The following is a 21,043-nucleotide window of genomic DNA, read 5'->3' as shown; positions in this document are numbered from 1 at the left end:
TTCTGTGAGGCTTCCCCAGACTCTCCAGGGACTGTTCAGTCAGTCCGTACCTCTCTGTGTCCCACAGGTCTCTGTACACACCCTAATAACACTTGCTGGTGGATGGCAATCACTTATTTTATGGGTCCCTGGCTCCCTCACTACACTGGTGTTTTTTTATTTTTTTTAATGGGTTATTTTACATTAGTGGTTCCCAAAATCAATTTAGAGCATCACTACCACCTTTTAAAAAATAGACTAGAATAAACTAGATTTAAAAATATAAAAATTCATTGCATACAATAAGTGGCAGTCATGTTTCATGAAACTTTTATCTCAAATAGATAATTACAAAAATAGAGACACATGACAGAGAATGAACTCCCATGGACCCCATGACCCAGTTTCAATAATGATCAACTATGGTCAATCTTATTTTGTTTATATTCCTACCCACTCCTATAATGCCTGCATTTTGAAACCAATCACAAATGGCAAGTGATTTCATTCATAAATATTTCAGTATGTATTTCTGAAACACTAAGACTTTTAAAGTAAATTCAATGCCATAAAATGTATTACTTATTGTTGGTAGCAATCAAAAACTAACAAGCTCCCAGGGAGAGATGTGACCTCACTTATCTCTGCATTCTCAGGACCTGGCACTAAGAGCTGAGTAATGGAGGGAAGAAGAAGAGGAAAGAGAAGGATAGAAGGTCGAAATGTTGCAAAAGGGGGAAAACGGGAGACCGTCTCTTGCTTTCCAGCTTTCACTCATCTGGAAAGTACTTTTGGTGAATTTCTCCAAAGGAAAGAAAATATTAATTTAGGTTCCTTGTTCTTAATTCCTTAATAATTAATGTTTCTATTTTGTACTTTTCCCTCACTGCATACAGGCATTTGGCCATGGCAGAATGGCATCTTTTCCTCACAGACACAAGGTGCTATTTGGGCTAACAGTGACCCTGCTCTCCCTCCCCACCTAGTGTCTTATATATAGTCATCTTGGTCCAGTTTTCTCTCGCTGCTGTCTTCTTCCCTTCCTTCTACACTGTCTTCAGAGACCACAGGCAGGAGATTCCCCATAAAGCCAGGCCCCTTTGAGGTGTGTTCTCGGCAATAGTCATAAAAGGCCATGTTTATATAGAATGAAATGAGCAGGACCTTTCTCTTAGGAAAAGTCCTGGGTTCTGGGGCTGGCTCTGCCACTTCAGTCACAGGACTTTTAGATAATGTCCCTGGGGCCAAATTTTCTTATATGAAAGCAGAGATAATAATAGCTCACTTGTCTCTTTCTGAGAACCTGTGCAAGGACCAAAGGAAGGAAATGCTTTGGCAATGATAAAGTACCATACAGACGTAAATATTTTAGTATTGATTTACGGTTACATCCAGAATGGTAGTTCCTAAACGTTACTGATGTCTGATGGATTGGAAATTATCCTTCTCCTAAAATTTCTATATTCTTTAGAAGTACAAGTTCACAAATAATTGGAAAATATACCTTAATACAATTTATAGTAACGAAACATCAAATGCCAAGAAGCAAATTTAATTAAAGATAGGCAAGATTTTTTACTGAAAACTACAAAACTTTACTGAGAAAAATTAAAGAAGACTTAAATAAATGGGGACATACACCATATTCATGAATTGGAAGGTTCAATTTTGTGAAAATGTCAATTCCTCCCCAAATTGATTGTGATGGTAAATTATATGTGTCAACGTGACTGGGCCACAGGATGCCAAGATTATTTGGTCAAACATTATTCTGGATATGTCTATCTTATGTTTTGATAAGAATAACATTTGAATTGGTAGACTGTGCAAAGCTGATCACCTTCCTTAATGTGTGTGGGCCTTATCCAATCAGTTGAAGTTCTGACTAGAACAAAAACCCTCTTAGGAGCAATGGGAAATTCTTTCTACTTGACTTCTTTGAGCTGAGATATCCTTTTTTTTTTTTTCTTGCCTTTGGACTTGAACTGAAACATCAGCTCTTCCTGGCTCTTAAGCCTGTCAGCATTTGGACTCTCCTGGTTCTCAGGCCTTCAGACTAAAACTGCAACCATACCACTGGCTCTCATGGGTCTCCAACTAGCTGACGGCAGATCTTGGGACCTTTTAGCCTCCATAATTTCTTATAATAAATCTCTCTGTCTCTCTGTCTGTCTGTCTCTCTCTCTCTCTTTCTCTCTCTCTCTCTCTCACACACACACCATTGTTACACTGTTGTTTTGTGTGTGTGTGTAAGTTCTATTTCCCTGAAGAACCCTAATATATTGATCTATAGCTTCAATGCGTTCCCAATCAAAATTCCAGTGGCTATTTTGTAGAAATTAATAAGCTAACTCTAAATTTTATAAGGAACTACAAAGGAGCTAAAATAGCCAAGGCAATCGTAGAAGAACAAAGTTAAAAGATTTACAGTACTAAACTTATTATAAAACTATAGTAATCAAGACAATGTGTTATAGGTATAAGGAGACACAAACAGAAAAAAGGAAAATAACAGAATCTCTAAATCAGACATGCACAATCACTACAATTTTTATAGTGGTACCAACGAAAATCAGTGGCGAAAGGAAAGTCTTCTTAATAACCTGTTCTAGTGTCTGGATAGCTACGCCAAAAAAAAGCAAAAAGAAGAAGCAGCAGCTTTACCTCTACTTCACTCTATTGATATAATTAATTTGAGGTGGATCCTAGACCTAAATGTGAAAGGTCAAACTATAATGCTCCTAGAAGAAAATATAGAAGAAGAATATCTTCATGAAATTGCAGTAGACAAAGATGTCTTAAGATACAAATGCACTAATAATAAAAGGGAAAATAATGGATAAGTAGAATTTCATCACAATTTAAAGTGCAAATTACTTAAGTAGCCCTGAACTAATCTCCATTTTTAATATGAGAAAGATTGACAATTTAGGCCTAGAAATAACTGTCCTAGGATAAATATATGTCCCCAAAATGTTTCAGGAACTCACAGAAGGGTAACGGCCTCATACTTCACCAATACAGTAAGCCCAGGGTAGGAAGCATTCCAGACAATGAGATAAGGTCTTTGTCACTGGGAGATAAGACTCCCTCAAAATAGACAAAGTTATTAAACTATTTAATTCTGATGTGCAATCCAAAAGTAACTCAGGCAAAGAAGAGAGCAGGGTGGACTGGAGTAGACATGTCGAGGGTATGAAACAGAAGGGAATTTAGAAAGCCTGTGATCAAACTCTCCCCATCCCATTTTTATAGATGAGAAAACTCAGGTCCACTGGAATAGAGAAGGCCACATCATTGGCTTGTGATACAGCCAAAGTGGAACTCGGCTTTCTTGGCGTCCACTCAAATTCTCCTTCTATCGCGGGTCATGTGGCTGACTTCACTATGTGTTCAGACTTCTCAGAAGATCTACTGAACTCACATGGATCCTGGAAATGTGAACTTGAGATGATATCTGTGAAGCTCCCAGTACATTGTCCAGCATCCAACAGGAGCTCAGTAAAAAATACTATTAGGTTAGATTGGACTTCCCAGATGAAGAGTGACAAAGCAGAAGGTGCCCAAGCCAACATTTGAACAGCAGAGCTCATTTCACACCAGGATTATCCCTACAACTGCCCAGTACCCCATTCTACCCAGTCATGCCATCCAAGGAAACCAGCGGGGCCCTGGCCCTTCTCTAACCCACAGGGCATGAGGATTGAAGAAAGAAATGTTCAGCTTTCTTTGGTATGCCCACAGTCCAGACATTGCCCAGGAAACAGGACGGGTACAAATTACACAGGAACACACCACAGAGCTGTCCTCCTCCCAAATGCTTGGCAAGGGTAGCTGGCACAGGGTAGTTGGTGGTATGTTGAAAGGGGGTAGAAACAGCTAGGATAAGGTTGCAACCGATGCCTCACAGAGCACAAGGCTAAGCAAAGTCCTATGTATTTTCCAAACACATATTATTGCATTCATTTTGCCTCAGCCCAGGCAGAAAATGGTACTGACTTTCCACTTGCCTCATTTTGCAGATACACCTGTCATTATTATATACACACACCTTCTAGAATCACAGGCAGACTTTTGTAAGTTCATCCATGCAGCCAACAAATGCTCATGGAGTGCTATGCTGTTATGGCCCAGTGATAGCCAACAAGGATACAGGGGTGATTAAGGCAGGTCTCTGCCTCCAGAGGGAGAGAGACAGGTAAAGGGAATTACAGCTACAGAGCGTGTTACAATGGGGAGAGTCCAGCTACCCAGTCTGGATGATATGGGAGGCTGCGTGGAGCGACATCTCAACTCAAACGTGAAGATGAAGAGGAGTTAGAATGACAGGAGGGAGGGATTGCATGAGCTGTGCTCAAGTGACTCCTAGATCATTTCTTTGCATTTTCTAAAGAACGCAATATTTTTTTTGCAACATTCTAAAGAATGTTGTTTTTACCCTATTATCACAGACAAATTTGATCTGTATCAGTGAATATGAAGAAACACTTGGTACCTTCCATAAACCTGACAGTTTCTTTTGACACCAACTGTAGGGGGGAAACCACTAAATTAATAAGTATACGAAATATCACCCTCTCACTGTGAAATTACGCACTCGCAAACCTCATAAACAAGATTTTCTTTAAAACTTGTTAAAAGCTTAAGGACATGAAAATGTTGATTTGCCTCTCATTTGATTCTGGATAGCCCCAAACCTACAATGTGGACATAAAAATGCACTGTAACAACAAATATGGTCAAAATCCAAGAGCTAATTACAACAGTACTGCTGCTTAGACCAATGTAAGGGGACAAAGCTCTCCCTTTTGCACAGTAGAAAATAAAACCAAAAAACAAAGTTTTCCTTTTGGTTGCTTTTATGGAGGGTCTTTTATGTGCAGGGCCCTGTGATTAAATGCTCTGTTTACATTATCTCACTGAAACCCCCTAACACCTCTGTGAAGCAGGTGCTATAATCCCATTTTACAGATGAGGAAGCTCAAGGAGAGAAAGGTGAAGTAATTTGCCCAAAGTAGCATCTAGAAAGTGTTGGAATTGAGAGTCAAACCCACAGCTACAACGTTTATTGAGTACTAATTATGTGCCAGTCACTGTTCTTAGTACTTTTCAAATATTAACACATTTAATCCTGTCAGCAAACTTATAGGGAGATACCGGTCATTCCCATTTTAAGATGAAAAAAATGAGGATGAAATAATGTGCCCAGAACCATACATCTCTCTGACTTCAATGCCTATGGCAGATTCGTGTGCAATTAGGGGTGTGGAAGGAACCAGGAAGGTCATGTACAGTGGATCAGAGCTCTATCCTGCCTTTGTGTGCTGTGGGAGGTGAGGCTGGGCTTCGAAGAGATGCCGTGCCCAGCTTTGAAGGTGTGGGTATTTCGGTGTGGCCTCACCTTCAGTCTGCAAAGGAAAACTGTTTAACCAACTTTCCTCTAAGGAAGGTGCCCATGCACGGACGGTGGCCTTACCTGTCCCACCTGTAACAGGTCAGTTACATCAGTGGTGTTCTAAGAGGCATGTGCAGAAGTACGCACAACCACTTGGCACTTTATTACCTTTGTCAAATTTAGCAACATTTTAAAGTAAATTTTCATACCCAATGCTGGTGATTTTGTGGTAAAACTGTTTAGCTCACATATCACTCATTGCTAGGAAAACAGAAGCTTATGCTGTACACCCTAGTAAACTTATATAGTGCTGTATGTCAATTATATCTCAATAAAAGTGGAGGAAAAAAAGAAGGAATACCTCAAGAAAATTGAAATAATATCCCAGAACAACCAACACATTTTAAAATATTTGTAGCTTTCTGGCCTAGAATTCAAAGGTTTGAGTATTTCTTGGAAAGAAATAGTTTTACATTTATAATTACATTTATGAATAATATATCATTTTAATTATAAATTTATAATTTTTATAATCTAATTATAAACCATAGAAAAGAAACATAAGCATGAGGTTGCAGGCTGTAGTATCAAATATGATGCCAAGAAATTTTGAAACAACCCAGATATCTAGCCATGGGAACAAATAAATTGTGATACAGAATTCAGTGCTATCCACTGAAGTTATTAACATACTACACGCACCATAAAGCTGGAAAAATGTCTATGATAAGGGGAGAAACAAAATACACTTCATCCACACTAAAATTATAATCATATTAAAACTTTTTTTTCCTTAAACAGACAATTGCAAGGGAACATTGTAAAATAAACAGCAATGTGTCAGGATGCCTGGATTTTAAAAGTGCATCTTTATTGCTATTGTAATATAATGTTTGTGAATAAGAAATAAATAAATAAAAATAAAAAAACCAGAACAAACTTGGTTGCAGGCACAGGGTCCTCCTAATCCAGTTTGTCCTCCGTTAGAGCACCTTTCATAGTCCTCCTGGGAAGGGATAAAACTGGCACCCTCCATGGGATCTCCTGCCTGAACATAGGGGAGGGCAAACATACCCTGTTTCCCCGAAAATAAGACTTAGCCAGACCATCAGCTCTAATGCGTCTTTGGAGCAAAAATTAATATAAGACCCGGTGTTATGTTATGTTATGTTATGTTATGTTACGTTACGTTACGTTACGTTACGTTACGTTACGTTATGTTATATTAGACTCGGTCTTATATTATAGTAAAATGAGACCAGGTCTGATATTAATTTTTGCTCCAAAAGACATTAGAGCTGATGGTCCTGCTAGGTCTTATTTTCGGGGAAACACAGTATTTACTCAGCCCTTCACAACTCGGCATGGCTACTAGCTAAGCACTATGTGTTATAACCTGAATCTTCACATAACTTCTAACAGGAAAGCATTAATGGTCTCATATCACAGGAGAGAGGCTCAGGGAGAGACTCGGGCCTTGTGAAAGGACTCCCTGAACTTTGGCACAGGCATTTGAAGACAAAGATTCCCTTTATTTCCTTCTGATCGCTCTGCTATCTCCCAGAAGCATATGCAATACTAGTTGGGAAATTGGCTGCCCCTGCCCTGCCCTTGGGCCCCCTTTCCCACCACACATAATACTATCAACACCAGCAGCAGCTCAAACCCTCAGGGGTAATATCACCGTATCAAGGCCACTGCTCATTTCCACCAATTCAATTCAACCATCCTTCCAGGTCCAAATCGAGCACCCTTCCTTTCCTCTTTTCCTAGAGGACTGGCAGGCCACCAGAGTGGGAAGCGGTGGGACAGACCTGGGTCAGTCTCCAGGTCTGTCACTTTTCAGCTTTGTGACCCAAAGCCAAGTTACCTAACCTCTTGGGGCTTCATTTCCTCAGCCATTAAGTAATGCTGTAAACAATTCTTCATGTGATTGTTGAAACACATGAAATATATAAAACACTTAGAACTGCACTGCCCAATACAGTAGCCACAAGCTAGCTACATGTGGCTCTCAAACCCTACAATGTGGCTACTCCATACTGAGATGTGCTGTACCTGTGAAATACACACAGGTTTGAAGACTTCGTGTGGAAAAAAAGAATGTAAGATGTTGGATTAATCAATTTTATATTGATTCCATAATAAAGTAAATAATATTTTGGATATATTGGGGTAAATAAATACATTATTAAAATTAATTGCATGTTTGTTTTTTTACTTTTTTAATGAGATTATTGTAAAATTTTAAATTCCTTATGTGGCTCACATTCGTGGCTTGCTTTCTACTTCCATTGAACATAGTAACTGCTCAGTGTTAGTTGTTTCCCGAATTTTCCCTAGCCATTCACTGGCTACCTAGAGCGCTCAGTATTGTCAGCAGTGTCTCAAGTCTTTAATTACAGCTGTAGGACCAGGTGAGTCCCTTCCTCTTGCCAGGGCCCAGGTTACCAACCTGAGACAGATGACAGAGTAAAAAGGACATTAGATTTAGAATCAGGACACTGGTTCCAGGCCTGGCTCTACCATTATTAGCACGTCTTTTACTCCTCTGAGCCATCGTTTGCCATGTACGAAACAGAGGATAATGCTGTCCTTTCATGGCATGAGAGAACACATGTGAAAGTCTTGATAAACTGTAAAGGACTGTAGAATTCAGGATTGAGTAGTATAATTAATACAGTGAGGTGATTGGGCAGTCCTGCCTGCCTCCTCTGATATTCGCTGCCTTCCATTTTATACTGTTATTTAACTATTTTGCATGTCTCATGTCTCTAAAAACAAGTTTGCCCAAGAACACCCCTTTTCCGTCTCACAGGCCCTCCAACATAGCCAAAGCAGGCAGACCTCCGCAAACCACCACACAAACTGAGTGTGCCTTGTGTGCCAGGCGTGAAGCACAGGCAGCTCAAGGGGCAGTGGTGGAGGTGGTCTTGCAAACAAACCGACAATACAACATGGAATGTACTTGTAATGGAGGAATGCATTAGGTGTAAGTGCACCAGGGAGCAAGGGTGTGGGGGGCAGAGGGAGGGTGCACCTTACTTGGGAGAAGCAGAGAAGGATGGTGGTGGAGTTGTATGAAATGGCCAACAGGAAGGACTCTGGGAGGCATCTGCAAAACAGAAAGGTAAAAAGGTATGAGTGAGCATGGAATGCTATAGCATTTAATCCAAAATAAACATTAGCCTGTGATGTGCAACGGGTCACCTAACAGTATCAATCTTATCACAAGAGGCCCTTAGTTGAAAGGTCCTTCCTGCAGATGGAACACCATTACCTTCCTGCCTTTGCTACTTCAGGTTTCCCCAGCTCACCGCCCAGGCCACTCAGGGACGCACGCAGTAAGCTCTCAGGAGCTTAAGTACCACCTGGGCCAACTGCATAAACCTCAGCTATTTGCACAGAGAGGCTTATGAGAGCAGGAGCCCTGTCTCAAAACATCCTGTTCTTATTATTAGCCAGGAAGTACTTCCTTACCATCTATGCTCTATCTACCTCCTCCCAAGCCCAACAAGCATGAAAAACACAAAGCTACATCATTGTGTGGTTGGCAGGGTGGGCTTCTGTCATGCAGGGTGTCATGTGGGGCTCAGCTTCTGCTCCCCACATAAGAACGCAGGATATGATGAGGCCAAAGAGGAACACCCATGGAGCCACAGATAGGGGAGTCACACCACTGTAGTCTCACTGGCAGCTGGGTTGGAGACATAGGAAGCAGGAGCCACACGATCTGCAACCTGCCATCCGCTTTTGTACCAACCAACCAACCCCACTTGCTAGCTGCAATCCACCGTGCTTACTGCAATCTGCTCTTGCTAGCTCAGCCACCATCTTCTTGCTAGCCCCCATTTTCCTGCTAGCGTAGCCACAGCAGATATTTTAGTGGCCAACGGCTCACTGGTTACAGCTGACGGCCAACTAGCCACAACTGATGGCCATCCAGTCACAGTTGGCCATTTACTGCCTGAGCCAGCACCTTTCCACGTGAGGCCGAGAGCCTGGAAACTGCACTCCTGGCTCTGTCCCCACAGCTTCTCTCCCTCGTAGTGTGTTTCTTCCTAATTCCAAAATAAGATCTGGATTATTTCTAGTTAAGCTAAATTGCAAACTCTTACTTTATCAAAACCACAACGCTCTACGTGCATGGTCTATGAAAAGCAAAAACACAAAGCTTCTTGGGTGGAGATCTAAAGTTGAGATTTCTGCACTTGAATTTGTCCTTCTGGTTGGTACTCAAATTTTTTTTCAACTAGAGTTGACGTTCAGTATTATATTAGTTTCAGGTGTACAGCACAGTGGTTAGACGTTTATATAATTTACAAAGTGATCCCCTCAACAATTCTGGTACTGACCTGGAATCATACATAGTTATTATAATATTAGGTATTCAAATATTTAATTAAGAATTTCAAAAGGTCTTATTTTAATTTAAGAATGAAAAGATAAAAGATCAGGAAGTGGGTATTTCTGAGAGAGACAATGAGCAATGGGAATAGGTAAGTCCCTATTCAGAGATGGTAGCTATGGGCTTGTGGCCACCTCTGCATATAGGGACGGTGAAGCCATACTTTACCCAATGGTTAGTTACAGAATCAGGCGCCAGGTCAAAAATCCACCCTCTTGGGAAACTACTGATTAAAAGTATTTAAGATTTTTAAAAGTTATATCAACCTATTGCAACATAGGGACTTTATTTGGATCCTTATCTGAATAAAGTTTTTAAAATTTGTGTGTGTGTGTGTGTGTGTGTGTGTGTGTGTACCAGAAGAATTAATGATCTTGAGTTTAGTATCATGTAGCACACAAAAAGAGAAATATTTCGCCACTGGGACTACATCCAACACAAGATACACACCCCACAGAGGCTGAGTGAACCCCTGACTCATGTCTCCTCACCTGCACTTGTGCGGGCCTTCAATTAAGATGATTGAGTGGCTGTCAGAACTGTTTCAATTACTATTTCAATTACTTTCGCAATCTCTCTCTTTAAAAATGTGCTCAGTAAGTAGAGTGGAATTGACATGCCACTGTGTGTGCCCATGTACTGCTTCTCTAGTATAAGGAGGCAATCCCATCTTAACCCATAGAAATATACGGACAATGAGGAGCCTGCAGAGTGGCTCAGGTCACAAAGACAACCTTTGGTGGGGAAGCATAGTCATGTCTGTCTATATGAGGCAACGTGGAGCTCAGAGAGCCAAGTATTCCACTGTTATCATTATCATCACCATCCTTGTAAGTATCACTTACCGAGCCCCTGGTCTGTGCTAGGCACTTTCTGGTTTATCTTAAATCTTCTGAGTAACCCTGTCGGTCTGTTATTTTACAGGTGACGAAGCTGAAGCTCAGAGTAATTGAGTCCATTTCCAAGGCTACACAGCAGGAATGGGACTGAAGCAAGATTTCAGTCTCAGTCCCCAAGCCCAGCCCTTTCTGGCATGCTGCTGCCCTGATGTAAATGAGGGCTTTAAGGAGGTCTACTATATGGTGGTGGAAGGAGAACTGACTCTGGGTGGTGAACACACAATGTGATGTATAGATGATGGATGACAGAATTGTACACCTGAAACCTATGCAATTTTACTAACCCTTGTCACCCCAATAAATTTTATTTTTTTAAAAAAAGGAGGCCTTTAAGGCACAGTTATTTAAGAAGATCCCTTTATTTTCAAAGACATTAAAAGAAAAACAAAAACAAACGAACCAAAAAACCCCTGTTGAGCTATCTAACTGGAAAACCCCACTTTGTGATCCCAGGGGTGACTTTTGCAAGTTTACAACGCTGTTTAGTTTCGCTTCCAGTTTCTCCGTCCATCATTCCATCTTCGCTTTGATCCATCTGACATGCTTGAGAGAACAGAATAGGAAATGACTTTTTTGTTTGGAATGATAGGAGTCTAGGTGACCCTATAACCACCATCCTCTCCCAGAAAGAAACAGGTCCTGTAAGACTTTTTTTTTCTTTAAATTCAAGTCCATTAGGTTATTATGACAACCTAATAATTGAGCCAGACTGGACACTCATGAAAGTGAGCTGATAAAGGATGTGCTCTGCCCAAAGGCCAACCAAGCAGTGACCACAGGGACCCCAGAGACAGTTTGATCTTGGAGTAGATTCTTTTATGAATCAGCTACTTCAATTTCTCATGCAGATGTTTATGAAATGCCTGCAAAGGGACCCCCACCCGAGGCTAGGTGCCATGGGAGATACGAAAGCTCAAGTCCTAGCACATGGGTAGCTCCAGGCATCATGGGGAGCAGGGATGGGGGAAATCGGCCATCCTCTGTCACAGGAGCCTATCCTTTACTGTCCCCAAAGGGAATAGAAGGGGTGGGTGGTATTGGAGGGGTTTAGTAAAGGGCTCACCTCATTAAGTGCCGACCAGCAGGGAAAACCATCCAATCTAAATGGATAGTGAATTGTGAGCACCTTCAGGGCGAGGACCTCATCTAATTTGCCCTTGTTTTCCAAAAAAAAGTAGGCCTTACGTATTTATTGTGGATATTTTCAATGTTGGTCATGCGCTATGTTTATGATTTTAAAAGGTATTTATGGTTGAACACTGAAACTGTTCTCAGGCGCCACAGCAGAATCTGAAGGGCTCAGTTTGAGGAACAGGATTCCTATCCTTAGCGTCTATTTGGCCATATGGGAGGTCAGCTGGAGATGAGGGAGATGGTAGAGTGGGACCCAAAAGGCCTCCCAAAGGGTGGGATTCACTGATATACTGAAAGATTAGGGGCACATCACTCTCTATCCTCAGAAGGGAGGGGAGGTGACTGGGGAATAGAATCCCACTCTGGCTTCTATTGTGGGGAGGTGAGCAGAGGCCAAGCTCTGTGACTCAGTGGAACTCACTTCTGCCCATAAGCTCAACAACCTCCGCACCTCATCCAGGAGTAGATTTATAGGAGCAAAGAAAGCAAGATTCATATAAATCATCACAGAAGGCTCCAAGGCAGCTCAAACTCCTGCCCAGTATGGGATGAGGCCATCAGGCAACTAACTTATGCTTCCAAGGAACCCAAGTCACAAGAGCATAGCCTTCATTGGTGAGATCTGGAGAGTGTGGACGAGATAACCCTAGGGTGATAAAACTGTGAAGGGTCTGTATCAGGCCAACCAGGGAGGAACTGCTGGCACCCTTTCATTTAACGTTTGGGAAGAGCCAGTTGGCCTGACCTAAAGAGCGTGTTGGGTGTGAGGTAACGTACTATAGGAGACAAAGTCTCCCTGAGTCCCAGTCTGAGTTAGGAGCGCCTCCTATATGCTCCCACAGCACCAAGTGCACACCCTATCCCAGCAGCCCTCTCACAGTTTCTATGTCTGTCTCCTCTCCAAGGGTGTGACCTTCCAGAGCACAGGAAACATTCTAGTCCTCTCTGAAGCCCGGGAACCTACCACACTGCTAGATACAGGCTGGGTCCTAAGCAACGACTTTTGCATATCCTGAATGAATAGATCATGAACAAGCTGCCTACAGGAGAATCACACTCCACCCAAGAGAATTTCCTGGCCTCACTAAAAACCAAATCATAAGTCCAGGAGAGGGCAACTGGCGAGGTTCTACCTGCCTCTCTTGTGTTACAAACTAAAAGCTTCAATGGAAAGGTCTTGACCACATTAGAAAAAAGAAAGAACCAGTCAGTTACCACCAGGCACACAGGGCAGGAACCTTGCAAGGTGATTCCTGCCATTACTCTGAAACCCTTCCCAGCTATTTGCAGGTGATCTAGAAGCCGGGGTGGAGGACGTAGGATACAGGTAACTGTGATAGGCAGTGATGGAGAACTCACTGGAACTAGTATATAAGTCAGCTGGATCCAGATAAAGTTAGGATCTAGCTTACGTTACTTACTGAACGTGTGTAGAGGAAATCAGAAAAGACAAAGCTGTGGGAAAAGATTACAATGGTTTAAGAGCGAAGGTCTGGAGAAGGTGATGCTGGTACACATCACCCCACTTGCAATGGTCCCTGGCCAGGGAATTCTTCATAGCAGGTAACCACCCTGGGGGTAGGCTGAATACAGCTGTCAAGCCTGATCAATAATCATATATCAACACCACTGTCTGAGCACGAGCTATGTGTTAGGTGTTGAACTAGGCAGTTTGTTTTTCTCCAATTATTGTAATGACACTGCAAGGTAGGGTAGATGTAAGTCACCTGCACTTTGTATGTAAAGATGAGTATCTTTACATGAAGAGTTAAACTCCTTGCCCAAGGTCATGCAGCTATTACAGAGGTAGGATTCAAACCCATCTCATCTAACTCTAGAGCCCATGCCTACCGCACACAGAGGTACCCCTATAGATAAGAGTGTGCTAGGGAAGGCTACCTGTGAAGAAATAGAGTTGGACCTAAACCTAAAAGGACGTGTAGGATTTGAATGGCTAGAATAATGCTGGAAGAACAGCAAGAGGTACTGAAGATTCCTGAGATCCTATGGGAGGAGACACTCAAATTCAAGTGCCCTGTAATTATGCTACTTTTCAAATAGAAAATGCTACCTGGTGGGCACTGTAGAATTCTAACTTTTTGTTAATTGCAGAGAAAGTCAAATATAGCAGGTCCTCGAATAATGTCATTTTGCTATAACATTGATGAGATGCTGTAGGAACTTAACTTTTGTTTATATCAGTCAGCCTATGGTGAAAGGGGTTTTGTTATATGTCATTTTGCTTAAAGTTGCAGAACCTATCAACAACGTTACGTGAGGACTTACTGTACAGGGCGATTTTAATCATTAGCTCTTCTCCAAAGCCCAAAACTTCTACACTGCCCCCGCTCATCAGACCACCACCATCGTTATCCGGGTTCCCTTTACAAAAGGTGTGGGGCCTAAGCGCTCTCTGAAGCCTAGCAGCACACCATCATTGTTAGAAAAGACATTAGTGAAGTCAGGTTGTCAACCCACCACCTGTTGAACAAATTCCCCACTCAAGAGCAACAAAAAATGGCCAGCCAGCATCTCCTTTCACACCTGTAATAACGATCATCTCTTTTTCTCAGGCAGCTCAATATTAATTATGAAAAACTTTTTACTTACATGGGACTGAACTCTTCTTCATGCCGCTAAGCTTCCACCTGATGGTTCTAATTCTGCTCACTAGAGGAAAACAAATGTCTGTTCTTTTTTCCATTAAAACAATCCTTTAAGACTATTACACCCTCTGAAGCCTTCTTTTTCAAGCTAAACATTCTCAGTCTTTAACCATTCCTCAGATAACATGGTTTCTAAACCCTCCATCTTCCTGTTCACACACTTCTGGGCCCACTCCCAATTTGTCCGCATCATTCTCAAAAGAACTAAACAGTTTCCAGCTGTGGCCTGACTAGTAGAGGAAAGAAAATTGACTACACACATCTGCAATGCAAATACTAAGAGTTTCTGGTGAGCTTTTTGCAGCCACACTTAGTTCAGCCTCCCCTGAAATCAACCCCACTGGCCTTTCTGACAAGTCCTACTCTGCAGCCACACTTCCCGGCTTTCTAGCTATCTTCCTGGTGCTGTTGGTATTTGGAGCTCACGTTTTATCTCCCGCTTATCCTGGTGCAGTCTGTCTTTCTACACTCAGGCCCTCTTCTTGCCTGTGACGCTTATAGAGAACATGACCCTGGCACATACATTTGCTACCCCTTTTGGCTTTACATCATCCATAAATGTAATCAGGAAACCCTCTCTATGTCCTCCTCTAAATCAGGCATTAGAGTCGAGGACAAACACTATCCTTCTGACTGATACAAATTAGCATTTAGTAACAGTTATAGAAGTGCTACATGTAAGCCAACTGAAACACCATCCAGTCCACATTTTCCATCTGGTTTATGAGAATATAAATCCTGTTATGGAAGATACAAAGATATTCATTGTCTGATAGTAGAGTTCTAAATTAATTTTCATAATTGACATAAATTAAGTTTTCTATATTTCAGTATCACACAAAAATGTCTGGCCCTTGAGGTGATACTTGAGATGGTCTTTAAAATACAGGTTACAGATGGATTGGAAGAATCAACAGAGTTAAAATGGCCATATTACCCAAAGCAATATACAGATTTAATGCAATGGGGATCAAAATCCCAATGGCATTTCTTAAAGAAATAGAACCAAAAAATCATTAGATTTGTATGGAATTACAAAAGACCCTGAATAGCCAAACCACTCCTAAGAAAGAATAAGGCTGGAGGCATCACACTCCCTGACTTCAGCTTGTACTATAGAGCAACAATAATCAAAACAGCATGGTATTGGCAGAAAAAGACACACAGACCAATGGAATAGAATTGAAAACCCAGAAATAAACCCACATAAATATGGACAGATAATTTCCAATAAAAGAGCCAAAAACATACAATGGAGAAAAGAAAGCTCTTCAATAAATGGTGCTGGGAGAATTAGAAAAACACGTGCAAAAGAATGAAACTAGACTGTTATGTGTCACCACATACCAAAACTAACTCAAAATGGATCAAAGACCTAAATATAAGACCTGAAACAATAAACTACATAGAAGAAAGCATAGGTACTAAACTTATGGACCATGAGTTCAAAGAGGATTTTATGAATTTGACCTCAAAGGCAAGGGAAGTCAAAGCAAAAATAAACGAATGGGACTATATCAAACTAAAAAGCTTCTGCAGAGTGAAAGAACCCATCTACAAATCAAAGAGACAACCAACAGAATGGGAGAAGATATTTGCAAATAACACCTCCAATAAGGGGCTAATATCAAAAATATATAAGGAGCTTATACAACTCAACAACAAAATGACAAACAATCTAATTAAAAACTGGGCAGAGGACATGAACAGAAACTTCTCACAAGAAGACATGCAAACAGCCAACAGATACATAAAATTGCTCAACTTCATTAGCTAGTAGGAAATGCAAAATCAAAACCACAAGATATCACCTCACACCTGTTGAAATGGCTATCATCACCAAGACCAATAATAACAAATGTTGGAGAGGCTGTGGAGAAAAAGGAACCCTCATACACTGTTGGGGGGAATGTAGATTGGTGCAGCCTCTATGGAAGGCAGTGTGGAGGTTCCTCAAAAAATTAAGAATAGAATTACCATATGACCCAGCAATCCCTCTCCTAGGTATATACCCAAAAAATCTGAGAACATTTATCTGTAAAGATATACTCATATGTACCCCAATGTTCACTGAGTTTTATTTACAGTGGCCAAGACATGGAAACAACCAAAATATCCTTCGATAGATGATTGGATAAAAAAGATGTGGCATATATACACATAAGAAAAGATGAAATACTGCCATTTACGACAACATGGATGGATCTTGAGATTATTATGCTATGCAAAGTAAGTCAGACAGAAAAAGTCAAGAATCATATGACTTCACTCATATGTGGGATATAAAACTGAAAGCAACAAAGGAACAAGACAAAGAAACAGAAACTCATAGACACAGTCAACAGTTTAGTGGTTACCAGAGGGTAAGGGGGAAGGAGGATGGTAGAAAAGGGTAAAGGGGGTCAAATACATGGTGATGGAAGGAGAACTGACACTGGGTGGTGAGCACACAATGTGATATATAGACGATATATTATAGAATTGTACACTAACCATTGTGACCCCAATAAATCTAAGTTTAAAAAAATAAACAAAGATATAGGGTACATGGGGCTATATACAGGTTTCATTGTGCAGACACTACAAAGAGCAGTTAAACTGAGGTACAAGAGGTTGTGTGGTCTGCAACTGGAAAAGATATTATCTTGTGTAGTAAGACATTATGGACAGAGGAAAGCTACAGTGCTGTCCAATATGAGCCCCAAATTGAAGGTCTCGGGTCATGGAACTCTAGGTCTTGTGTCCCAGAGTAAGAAGCAGGAGGATACGTTTATTTAATGGTAATTAATAATGACCTTAAGTATCATAGTTATCACTTATTGAGTACTACCATGTGCTGTGCATTTTATTTAGATCATCTCAGTTACTGCCTGATGCTGATGGTTTGTAATTATCCCTTTTAAAAATGTAAATATTTCCTTCTCCCTAGGTTTCTCCCATTCTCCAGTAGACATCCAACAGCACTTCAACAAACTATTTGCAAGTTTTCTCAGCACCCCTGGTCATGGAGGATACGCCCACCTCTGCAGGAAATTTTCCACTGCAGAAAGCCAGAACAGGGCAAAAGAAAATAAAGTGCCCTAGCACTACCTGCTGGAAAGCAAAAGAAAGACCTCTTCAGATTAACCTGCTGCAGAATTCATTCCCATAGATGCCCAGGAAGAGAAATAATCCATTAATTACCATGAATAATCAAGGTAACAAGGCAGTTCACAAAGAAAATGAAAAATCTCCAGAAAATAAACTCAAGACATGGAAATAAATGATTTAAATGTCAGAGAATTCAAGATTGCACTTCTGAGAAAACTCTACAAGATGCAAGAAAACTCAGGCAGTTTAATGAACTCAGAAATCAAATCAATGAAAAAAATATGAATATTTTACCAGAGATGGAAATTTTTTTTAAAAAGAACCAAATGGAAATTCTGGAGCTGAAGAACTCAATAAAACAGATAAAGAATGAAATAACAAGCTTAGGAAATAGAGCTGACCAGATGCTGAAAAGAATTAATGACATCGAAGATAGAAATCTGAAAATGATGCAGATGGAAGAGAAGAGAGACTTGAGAGTTAAAAAAAAAAAAAAAAAAAAAAAATGAAAGAACTATCTGACTTCATCAGAAATAGTAATATAAGAATAATGGGTATACAAGAAGGAGAAGAAAGGGAGAAGGTCACAGAGAGCCTATTCAAACAAATAGTTAATGAGAACTTCCCAAACCTATTGAAAGAACTGGATCTTCAAATCCAAGAAGCAAACAGAACCCCTAATTACCTCAAACCTAACAGGCCTTCTCCATGGCACATTATATTGAAGCTGTCAAAAATTAATGACAAAAAAAGAAGTTTCAAGGCAGCCAGTGAAAAGAAGAGTAATCTACAATGGAAAGCCCATTAGATTATCAGCAGATTTTTCAGCAGAAACTCTACAAGCTAGGAAGTAGTGGAATGTAATATTCAAACTATTGAAAGAGAGAAATTATCAGCCAAGAATAAGATATCCAGCAAAGTTATCCTTTAGATATGAAGGAGGAATAAAGACCTTTCCAGATATATAGAAGCTGAGGGAATTTTTCACAATTTGGCCTGCATTACAGGAATACTGAAGGAGTTTATTCTACTTGAAACAAAAAACATGAAAGGATACAAAACTATGAGCAAGATTACTAGCAGTCAGACAGAAGCAGGAAATGGCAACCCATAAACAGAATTAAGCATTATACACTTAAACATAACACAAAAGGTAAGGAAGATAAAACATAAAAAAAAGAAAAAGAAAAGAAGACAACTTACTACTGCAACTCAGAAATGAACTCACAGCATAAATAGTGGTAATTTGTGACAACAGAAACATAAAAGGGAAGGAAGTAAAGGTCTGAATTTGCAAAGGGGAATGGAGATAAGATGCATGCTAAAGATAAAGGACTTGTATATATGAAACTTTCTTTTACATGAACTTAATAGTAACCACTCAAAAAAAAAAAAAGAAGAAAGAAGAAAGAAAGAAATCCAGCACTCAGACACATAACATTAAAAAGGTGGAAACAGAGGGGAAAAAAATCATAGAATACCATCAAACCAAAGTAACAGACAGAAACACAAGGGCAAAGAAACAATGGAGACACTGTGCCACCAGAAAACAAAAGATAAAATGGCTATAGAAAATTATCATATATCAATAATCACCCTAAATGTAAATGGACTGAACTCACCAATAAAAAGGCACAGAGTAGCAGACTGAATCAAAAATAAAACCCAACCATATCCTGCCTTCAAGAGACACACCTCAGATACAAAGATAAATATAGACTCAAAGTGAAAGGGGCAAAACAATACACCAAGCAAATAACATTGAGAGAAAAGTGGTGTACCCATACTTATATCTGATGAAACAGACTTCAGGATAAAAAAGGTAACAAGAGACAAAGATGGGCATTTCATAATGATGAAGGAGACAATACAACAAGAAGATATAACATTTATCAACATATATGCTCCCAATCAGAGAGCACCAAAATACAGAGGGGCCCAAAAAATGTATACACATTTTAAGGAAAAAGCTGTATTAAAAGTGTAATACTCAATATATACCAATAACAAAAGATGAGTCCAAGTCACATTTGACTTCTGCAATTACAAAAGGTTGCTCAAAGTGGTTACCATCGTCATAATTTTAATACAGTTTTTTCCTTTCTTAAAATGTGTGTATGTTTTTTGGTGCATTCTGTATATAAAGCAACTACTGACAGAACTAAAGGGAGGAACTGACAAAAACACAATTATAGTAAGGGATCGAAATACACCATTGACAATTGTGGAGAGATCATCCAAACAGAAAATCAATAAGGAAATATCAGTCTTAAATGACACATTTGACCAAATGGACATAATTGACATTAGATAGCATTTCATCCTAGAACACCAGACTGTACATTCTTTTCAAGGGCACATGGAACATTCTCAAGGATAGACCATATATGTTGGAACACAAAACTAGGCTCAGCAAATTTAAGAAGACTGAAATCATTCCAAGCATATTCTCCAGCCACAATGCTTTGAAACGAGATTAACTGCAAAAAGAAAGTGGGAGAAAACACAAATATGTGGAGATAAAACAGCATACTACTAAAGAACGACTGGGTCAAAGAAGAATAAAAGGAGAGATCAAAAAGAAACATAGAAACAAATGAGAATGAAGATATGTCATATCAAAATTATTAGAATACTGCAAAAGCAATATTAAGAGGGAAATTTATATCATTACAGGCCTATCTCAAGAAACAAGAAAATCCCAAATAAAGAACCTAACATTACATCTTAAAGAATTAGAAAAAGAAGAACAAACGAAACCCAAAGTCAGCAGAATGAATGAAATAATAAAAATTAAAGCATAACTAAATGAAAAAGAGAACAAAGAGACAATAGAAAAATTAGTGCAACAAAGAGCTGTTTTTTTCAAAGATTAATAAAATGTACAAACCCTTGGCTAAATGCACTTCATTTACTTGGCTTTACCTCATTAAGGTAAAATGAGAAAAAACACAAAGAAAATCAGAAATGAAAGAGAAGTTACGATGAGTACCACAGAAATACAAAAGATCATCCAAGAATACTATGAAGGACTATATGCCACCAAATTCAATAACCTGGAAGAAATGGACAAGTTCTTAGAAATATATAACCTTCCTAGACCAAATCACGAAGAACTGGATAATCTAAATAGACAAATCAACAGTAAAGAAATTGAAACAATCATCCAAAACCTCCCCAAAAGCAAACATCCAGGACCAGATGGCTTCACTAGTGAATTCTACCAAACATTCAAAGATGATTTAATACCTGTCCTCCTCAAACGCTTTCAAAAAATTAAAGAAGAGACAATACTTCCTAGCTCATTTTATGAGGCCAACATTACCCCAATACCAAAACCTGGTAAGAATAACACAAAAAAAGAGAACTACAGAAGCATATCTCTGATGAATATAGACACAAAAATCCTAAACAAAATACTAGCAAATTGAATACAATACATTTGTATTCAATAAAAAATTATACATCACGA

At 39.8% G+C, this 21,043-nt stretch overlaps 1 protein-coding gene across 10 annotated transcripts in view; it reads right to left on the bottom strand.

The window, feature by feature from the left end:
* Positions 1-21,043, bottom strand: part of ST6GAL1 (ST6 beta-galactoside alpha-2,6-sialyltransferase 1) — a 133,182-nt gene that overhangs the window by 49,920 nt on the left and 62,219 nt on the right. For 6 of the 10 annotated variants that reach the window (XM_019752122.2, XM_019752120.2, XM_019752125.2 and 3 more), the window contains one exon: positions 8,420-8,489. The exons of 1 other annotated variant lie outside the window; for it this stretch is intronic. The gene's annotated coding sequence lies outside the window, so the exon portion shown is untranslated. Of the gene's footprint in view, positions 1-8,414; positions 8,490-14,425; positions 14,486-21,043 lie in introns of all 10 variants that reach the window. 3 more of the 10 variants (XM_074329231.1, XM_074329228.1, XM_074329230.1) reach the window with 2 other exon arrangements.

This window comes from Rhinolophus sinicus, linkage group LG01, assembly GCF_036562045.2.
Source record: "Rhinolophus sinicus isolate RSC01 linkage group LG01, ASM3656204v1, whole genome shotgun sequence".
Classification (NCBI taxonomy): Eukaryota; Metazoa; Chordata; class Mammalia; order Chiroptera; family Rhinolophidae; genus Rhinolophus; species Rhinolophus sinicus.
This window is presented reverse-complemented; position numbering and strand designations above follow the sequence as displayed.